Below are 9,691 nucleotides of genomic sequence, written 5' to 3'. Positions count from 1 at the left end.
GCTAAAATGCTGTTTTTTATTTTCCTTACATGTCCCCCTCAGATCTACAGCGATTGCACTTCCAAGTGCACTTGTAGTGCAAAGTGGATTTGCCTTTAGTAAATAAACCTCTATGTGATAAAAATTAATAACTAAATCATAATCTACTAGGGGGTTATTTACGAAAGGGAAATCCACTTTGCACTATAAGTGCAAACTACAAGTGCAAAGTGCACTTGAAATTGCACCGAAAGTCAAGGACAAGATTGTAGACCTACACAAGGCTGGAATGGGATACAAGACCATCGCCAAGCAGGAGGAATGCTGCCGGGGATCGAATACCTTTTTCCCTCACTGTACAGATTGGCCCAGTGTGATTGAAGAGCACAGAGTAAAGCCATTGAAATACCACCAATAAAATTGGTGATGTTCAGATGATTACCGCATTTATTGAAACAAACCAACCTTTGTGTATACACTGTACTTGGCACAAAACAAGATTTCTGAAAACAGCGTTAGTATTTTTCAGATGGTACACTCTGGTCAAAGCCTCAGGGAGGGAGAAGGATCTAGAAGGACAATTTAAATTGTCAACTTGTAAGCCCCGTACACACGATTGGAAATCCCGTCAGCAAAAGTATGATGAAAGCTCACCATGGCCACCCGGTGATGTAAATGGGTGACCTAGCCCCCTCTGACGCTACAGGTGCTTCAGAGGGGGACGGGGTCACCCGTATACGTCACCAGGTGGCCCCATCCTCAGCTATATAAGAACTGTCACAGAGAAGAAGCATCAGTTGGCGGGAGCCTCCCATGGAGGCAGAACAGTCGCGGACTTTTTTAGTTTTTAGTTTTTCGGTCCGTTGGGTGGCGTGAATTTACATCACGGGACATTTTTATTGCCTATAAGCCTTTAAAATTAGAACTTTGGATAACTGTCTATGAGCTTGTCTAATCTTACCACTGGGATTTTTGCCCATTCCTCCTTGCAAAACTGCTCCAGCTCCTTCAAGTTGGATGGTTTGTGCTTGTGAACAGCAATCTTTAAGTCTGACCACAGATTTTCTATTGGATTGAGGTCTGGCCATCCCAGCACATTTACATGTTTCCCCTTAAAGCACTCAAGTGTTGCTTTAGCAGTGTGTTTTGGGTCATTGTCCTGCTGGAAGGTGAACCTCCGTCCTAGCCTCAAATCACACACAGATTGGTACAGGTTTTGCTCAAGAATATCCCTGTATTTAGCACTATCCATCTTTCCCTCAACTCTGACCAGTTTCCCAGTCCTGACTGCTGAAAAAATATCCCCACATCCCTACCACCATGTTTCACAGTGGGGATGGTGTTCTTTGGGTGATGTGATGTGTTGGATTTGCGCCAGACATAGCATTTTCTTTGATGGCCAAAAAGTTCAATTTTAGTCTCATCAGACCAGAGCACCTTCCTCCATACATTTTGGGAGTCTCCCACATGCCTTTTCACAAACTCAAAACGTGCCATTTTGTTTTTTGCTGAAAGTAATGGCTTTCTTCTGGCCACTCTGCCATAAAGCCCAACTGTATGGAGCGTACGGCTTATTGTAATCCTATGTACAGATACTCCAGTCTCTGCTGTGGAACTCTGCAGCTCCTCCAGGGTTACCTTAGGTCTCTGTGCTGCCTCTCTGATTAATGCCCTCCTTGCCCAGTCTGTGAGTTTTGGTGTGCGGCCGTCTTTTGGAAGATTTGCTGTTGGGCCATGTTCTTTCCATTTGGTTATAATAGATTTGATGGTGCTCCTAGGGATCATCAAAGATTTGGATATTTTTTTATAACCCAACCCTGACTTCGTGGCAGTGTTTGGTTAGTGGTGCCTCTTGCTTGGGTGTTGCAGCCTCTGGGGCCTTTCAAAAAGGTGTGTATATGTAATGACAGATCATCTGACACTTAGATTGCACACAGGTGGACATCATTTCACTAATTATGTGACTTCTGAAGGTAATTGGTGGCACCAGAGCTTTTATGGGCTTCATAACAAAGGGGGTGAATACATACACACATGCCAATTATCAGTTTTTTATTTCTGAAAAATAGTTATATATATATATATATATATATATATATATATATATATATGTATTTTTCGAATTTTACTTCACCAACTTAGACTATTGTGTTCTGATCCATCACATATAATTCAGATTTAAAAAAAAACACTGAACTAAAGACTGTAATGTAACAAAATAGGTAAAAATCCAAGGGGGTGAATACTTTTGCAAGGCACAGTAAATCACTATGCACATATTTATTAAAAGAATATCCATAAAAAATGATAACTGCATAAAAAAGTGAAAACTCAATGCTCAAAAATATCCATGTGAGCACACAACGCCTGCTCAAACGGCTTGTATGTGTATGTATGTGAGCGCGCTCCGCCGTTCTCACCACAGTCCCAGCATGCATTCCAACTTACCCGGATATGATATCACCAGCAAGCCAGAACAAACGTCAGCGACCCAACCCCAATGCATTTCACCAAATATGGTTTCATCGGGTCTTCCCTGTGACTTCCTTTAGTGTTTTCTCTTTTATTTGCCCTGACCCATGCATTAGGGACATACCTCTCCGTACTTTTACCCCTTGTAATTACCCCTTCTTTCCCTTCTAATAATTCCTATTACCATTATTCACTAAATTTTTTACCCTCTACCCAATAATCAGGCCACACAGGAGTTGGAGTATAACTGGCCATAGCAGCCTTTTATTAACACTCTTCAAACCAATAACTTAAATAACTTTATTAAATATATATATCAACTGTTTGGTAACGGTAATTTTAAAAGAACTCCCAGTCAGTTGGTCTTTGACGGTACCACGTTCCACCTTTTTAAACATAACCTTTTTCCACCATTCCACTGCGGGACCACCTTTACCATACCAGGCCTCCGGCCGTTTATAAGCCTGGAGACAACCACCTTCCTGCAATGCCACCAAATCCCGTATTCCAGCCTACCCTTCCGCTGGGATACACCAAAAGGGAGGGCCCATATCCCTATGAGCTCCCCCCCACATTTCCATCATCTGTTTCCTTTTGCCCCATCAAAGACCAAAAGACACCGCCGCTACAGCTGCTATGACGACCCTCATCACCGAACCTGCAAGAGAAACAAAAACACCGACAACCAGCACGACCACAAACACAAAATACCATATTTTATTATTTATTTATTTTTATTTTTTTTCGTAAGCACATCTCCATTTATGTATTCCTTTATTTCCATCTTTCCTTCTTTCGTTATTTTTGTAGTTATGTATTTCTTGCAATTTTTTTTTTTTTTTTTTTTTTTTTTATATATTTATTTATTATTTGTATTTCATTTATTTATTATTTTATTTATTTATTTTTTTTTTATAAAAGAAAAATTATAATTACAGGGCGGGTGGGTGGGCAACTCTCTTGTGAACTGAAACCACGCTGCCTCCTATGCTCCTCCCCTTCCTTTTATAATGCTCCGCCCCCCTTCTTCCTTCTTTCTCTCCACCCTCCCTTCTTTACTTATCCTCATTTTATTAACCCCCTACGCTCTTCCCTCAGCATTAGTCATGTCCGGCCCTCCACCCAGCCTCTGGCTTAGTTCCGTGCCTTTCTTGACCCATGCATTAGGGACATACCTCTCCGTACTTTTACCCCTTGTAATTACCCCTTCTTTCCCTTCTAATAATTCCTATTACCATTATTCACTAAATTTTTTACCCTCTACCCAATAATCAGGCCACACAGGAGTTGGAGTATAACTGGCCATAGCAGCCTTTTATTAACACTCTTCAAACCAATAACTTAAATAACTTTATTAAATATATATATCAACTGTTTGGTAACGGTAATTTTAAAAGAACTCCCAGTCAGTTGGTCTTTGACGGTACCACGTTCCACCTTTTTAAACATAACCTTTTTCCACCATTCCACTGCGGGACCACCTTTACCATACCAGGCCTCCGGCCGTTTATAAGCCTGGAGACAACCACCTTCCCGCAATGCCACCAAATCCCGTATTCCAGCCTACCCTTCCGCTGGGATACACCAAAAGGGAGGGCCCATATCCCTATGAGCTCCCCCCCACATTTCCATCATCTGTTTCCTTTTGCCCCATCAAAGACCAAAAGACACCGCCACAGCCCGCAAGGATGACCCCCCTTATCCTTAAGGGCCCCTCCACACCCGCAGGGACCGTTCAATCCCATCTTGCAACTCCAACACCCAAAGGTCAATGCCCACTGCCGACAGATGTACCCCCACCCCCCGAAGGTACATGCCCCACGTTAACCTCCAACTCCAAGTGGCACGCCACTAAACCTCCACTACGGTTTATAAACCACCCCAAAAACTTTGTTAACTTTCATTCGGGCTTTGTTAAGTCTGACTACAGACCGTGCCATCCGCCAGGCCGTGCGTGCTACGATGTCCGACCAGACTATGACCGAAACCGGGAAGTCCCTCCGAAGCACCAGAAAATCGCACTTCACGTCTGCAATTATATCCCGAGTAGACCTAATCCCAAGGTCATTCCCCCCAACATGGAGAACCAGCACATCAGGGGGCCTATCCAGTCTGGCGTACCGGTGTATTCCCGGTATGACCCTACCCCACTTCATCCCCGGGATACCCAACCACCTGACGCAAGCCTCTCTACGTGGGATCCCTAGCTGTCGTCCTTCCGGCCTGACATCTGCTCTCCTGGCCCCCCAAAAACATATGAGAGTGTCCAAGAATCCAGACAAGGCGTGGTCAACCTCCATCTGCAATGACATAGACAAAAATCAACAACCCCCCTACACAAGCCCCAAGCACCCCCGACACAGAAAAACAGCCCACACCAAGTGCGGCCGAACATAGGATCTGAAACGCCTGGACTCCCCCCGCCCAATCCTTATTAACCACAGCCTCGTCCAACCCGCATCTGGCAGCCTCTGTGGCCGCCCCGATGCGGAAGGAGTGCGAAGCAAACTGCGCCCCGTTGAACCCCCCCAATCGTCAAACATTTTCTAAACACTGCTATAAATTGGAATTCGGACAGGAAACTCCGACCCCGATGCACCAGCAGTGGACCCTCCCCTTGTGGTCGAAGCCTCATGAACTCCGTCACCGCCACCACATCCTGACCCAACAAAACCCCCCCCCCCCCCAACGTTCTTCGCCGGACAGACCAGCTCACCCACCCGGAAGGCCCCGAAACAGCCAAGGAAAAGGCTGTTCGAAACAGCTGCGCTTCATACCTGACGCACACAAGCCCCCCAATTGCCGGCAAATCACCTGCAAAATAGCAAAAGTCACCGGCCTCCTCCCGTCCTTCCTCTGATTACCCCTCTGGTACCCCTGCAACGCCTGCCGCACCCAGAAACCTTTCGTCGCCTCCATTCCGCCCCGCCACTCAAACCAAAATGGCAGTGCCGCCAGCATCCACTCGATCCCTGAAACTGACCCTAGCCCTTCCATCTGTCTCCCCACAAAATCCGAAACCAACAAACTACTGTCCGCCCCCTTACCCCCCAGCTCGGCGTCCGCCAGCCGTGAAAACTCCAGCCACTCCTTCCAAACCCTACTGTACGCCGACCAAGTCGACTCCCCCACCGACCTCCTAATCCACCCCACGGCGATCCCAAAGCAATGGTCCAAAGCCACTCCGGGCAGGGGATCCCCCCTCTCGCTGCTCCTGGAGCCAAGGCCCGAAAACCTCCGCCACTGAAATCGAGACAAGGCATCGGCCAGGTTATTCTCCACCCCTGGAATGTGTACGACATACAAAAATATGATCATCTGCAGGCACCTCAGCACCAGGTGGCGCAGCAGCCTGATCACCGAAGGAGGAAGAACCCGAAATCCGTTTACCCACCTGCACGACTCCCATATTATCGCAATTCAACCGAATCTTAAGGTCCCGACAGGACGCACCCCACAATTCCAAAGCCCCCACCACCAGAAATAGCTACAGCAGCACCCGGGTCTTAGTCCACACCCCCTCTACCCAAGTCCGTGGCCAAGCCTCCGCACTCCACTGACCCTGAAAATACGCCCTGCATCCTGTCGACCCCACCGCAACCGTCACCAGCTCCAGGTCAGAGATACTCACCGGCCCAGCCATCCACCGGACGTCCGTTGTAATCCTCCAAAAACGTGTGCCAAACCCGCAAAATCCTCCCTATGTCCCGTGGCAAGCGAACAAACTGAGTCGAAACTGAGACTCCCGCCGTGGCCGCCGGCAGCCATCGGCAAAACACCCTCCCCATGGGGATGCTGCGGCAAGCGAAGTTGAGCTCACCCAAAAACGACTGCAGCTTCCTGCGCTGCACCTTCCGCAGCCCCACCATCCCTTTCATCTCTGTCCGGAGTCCCCCCACCCTGTCCCGCGGCAGCCGGCATTCCATGGCGACCGTGTCCATCTCAATGCCTAGAAAACTCAGCGCCTCCACCGGACCGTCCGGTTTTTTGTCCGGCGCTAGAGGGATCCCGAACCGCTCAGGAATGTGCTGCAACGTGGCCAAAAGTATCGCACACACATCGGAAGCTGGGGGGGGGCCCACTATGAGGAAGTCATCCAGATAGTGGACGACCGAACCCCATCCGGACAAATCGCGCACCACCCATTCCAAAAAAGAGCTAAAGAGCTCAAACAGGGCGCAGGAGACGGAGCAGCCCATGGGCCAGCATCTGTCCACATAAAAGCGGTCCTGCCCAACAACACCCCAGAAGACGAAAAACTGTCCGGGTGTACCGGCAGCAACCGAAACGCCGACCACATGTCCGATTTCGCCATGAGTGCTCCCTGCCCAAAATGACGCACCCAACCCCCACTGCCGCGTCAAAGAAGTGTAAGACACCGTGCAGGCTGCCGGGTCAATTGCGTCATTCACGGAACCCCCTTTCGGAAAAGAAAGGTGGTGAATAAGCCGAAACTTGTTAGGTTCCGTCCTAGGCACCACCCCCCAATGGGGACACCACCAGATCCGTCAACGGCAGATCCAAGAAGGAACCACACATCCTCCCCAATGCAACTTCTTTGGCCAAGTTTTCAAAACCACCCCCGCATGTAACAGCGCGGATTGCAAGTTCTGAGCCATCGGCGGAACCACCGCCATGGAACACGGAATGTGGAAACCCACCGCAAAACCCACCCCCAACACTCTCGCCGCCTCCCTATTCGGGTACCTATTTAGGAAAGGTCGCATCCTTTCCACCCTCCCCGGCGTTGTCCCTCCTAAACGCAGCGTCCGCGCCGCGCTTACCCCACTTGAAGCAACGGGACAGTGCGTGGCTCCCCCCACCATCCGGAACACTCCAATGGCGTCCCCCTAGCAAAAGAGAGCCGAGCAGCGTTCTGGAGATTTTTCGCCGATCATGCTGGCCAAGGTGGCGAACGCCTGCAGCCAGTTCGCGAAAGTCCCCGGGAGAAGCCTACACCGCCTCTGCTCCTCGTCGTCCTTCTTGGAGTCAGCAGGCTCGACCCTATCCATATAAAATTGTGTTTCGGGGCAGCAAGGAAAATATCTCCACATACTCACCCTTGGTGATCTTATACCGCACTTCCTGCTTCAGATGTGCGCCCAACGGCCCCGTTACAGCACCCATATACCTCGCACTTCGCGCCGTCCACTATCCTAACCACATCCACCCTGGGAGCCGCTGCCGCCTCCCCCTTCTCTTCCACCCCCGGAGTACTTACCCCAGCGTCCCCCGTCGTCGAAACCGCCAGGGGCACGACCACCGGCGGAGCCGCCGCCAAAGGTGCAGAGCCCTCCTCCCGCGGCGTCCCCGCAGTCCTTTGCGCTTCCTGATGCGCACCCGCCCCCACCGGGGCCTCCGAAACCTGCTGTGCCCCCAACACCCCACTCGACATGGGACACCCCAAGCTGCCCACCTGCGCCTGCGACCCCAGCCCCAGTTGTCCCCCCGGACCCCCCAACCAGAGGAGCCGCCCCCAGGTGGACCCCCGTGGCCCCGGCCGCAAACCGGTGAATCAGAACCTGGATTCCCCCCAACAAGGATTGGAAATTATCCAGTGACCCGCCGGCGGCGGGCTGACCGCCCGCCCCCCACGGGCCCCCCGTGTCAGGCCCAACACCCCAGCAGCCCCACACATCCCCCCCAACAATCCCACACAAAGCCGCATCAAAGTCACTAGGTGAGAGATGAAAAATCTTACCTGGCTGCCTGGGTCTGCTCCCGTCAGCCGCCGCACCGGATGCTCCAGCCACCGTCCCGGATCTCCTTCTCCGAACCCGATAGCTCACCTACCGACCGCTCTCCCGCCGTAGGTAGCAGAGGCGTGCTCAGCCTACCGGGCGACTTCACCCCAGCGGCCGTGGATCGACAACTGCTTGCAGAAGCCCGCACCCTGTCGTCTCGCCACCAATCTTCTCCCATCCGACCGTCCGGACCTGCCCGCAGCGTCTGGTTGCTGGCGCACTGGCGTGACCCTGCTCCTCCTACGCTGGGTCCCCCCCTTGCAGCAAAGACGCCGCGCTTCCACGGGGGGTGACCGCCGTCCCCTCCTGCACTGTCCTCGCCGTTGGGGAGCTGGCTCCTGCTGCACCTCCAGCCCCCGCTCCCCACCAAGGAAGAGGATTCCGCCCGGACCCCCCAGGCACTGTGGCGCCCGAACGTTGCGAGGGGGGGGGGCGGCGGGTTCGTCACCGTGTTCCCAGGGTGGCGCTGCTCCGGTGGAGGGGGCCTGTGGGAAAACGTTCCGGCGGCCGGGACCGCCGAACGCGTGTAGTGGTCTCCCCCCCCCCCCCGTTACTGGCCCCCCCGCCGCCGTGTGAATGGCCGCCACCTGGCTCTGCAGCCAGTCCGTCCCACGTGACGCCGCCGCGTCCAGCACCCATGCAAACAGCGCGGCCAGGTAAGAAATGCTATCCCGCGCTGCGCCGCTCTGCAAAACCCACCCGCCGCTCAGGACACCCCCCACCGAATGCCGCACAGCCCCACTGAGTAGCCCCCGCCGTCCGCGCCGCGCCTACCGCACAAATGTAGCACAAGCCATGGAGCAGGTCCTCACTCTGGCAACTCTCTTGTGAACTGAAACCACGCTGCCTCCTATGCTCCTCCCCTTCCTTTTATAATGCTCCGCCCCCCTTCTTCCTTCTTTCTCTCCACCCTCCCTTCTTTACTTATCCTCATTTTATTAACCCCCTACGCTCTTCCCTCAGCATTAGTCATGTCCGGCCCTCCACCCAGCCTCTGGCTTAGTTCCGTGCCTTTCTTTTACATTGGTATCTAGTATATTCTTTCCCTTTTTTGTACAGAGATTGTTGTGGGAGGTTGCTTTCCCTAACTGACTATGGGGAGTCATCCCGGTCCCCTGTGGACTCTGATGTTGGGCCTGTGTGGCCTTCTGGGAGTTTTTCAAGGCGAATAATGAATGACCTTCATTAGTTAGCATGAGTTTGGTGTGAGTTGTTAATTTATGAATAACAGTATTAACCACCTCCCGCCCGCCCTATAGCCGAATGACGGCCGTAGAGCAGGCGGGTTCCTTCGAGCGGTCGTCCCTGGACGTTCTTGTGTATACTTCCGCAATGCGTGCCGCCGGGGGCGCGCATCGCGGAAGTTTTGTATTCGCCGTGTCTCCCGGAGACAGGCAAACATAGATCGCCGTGAACGGCCAATCAAAGCGGCCGTTCACATCGCGATCGCAGCTGCCAATGGGAGATGATCTCAAATGTAAACATATGAGATCATC

The sequence above is a fragment of the Lithobates pipiens genome, unplaced genomic scaffold, assembly GCF_037356315.1.
Source record: "Lithobates pipiens isolate NorthernLeopardFrog02 unplaced genomic scaffold, aLitPip1_a1.2 Scaffold_8, whole genome shotgun sequence".
Classification (NCBI taxonomy): Eukaryota; Metazoa; Chordata; class Amphibia; order Anura; family Ranidae; genus Lithobates; species Lithobates pipiens.
The sequence above is the reverse complement of the archived record's forward strand: the minus strand, read 5'-3'. Positions refer to the sequence as shown.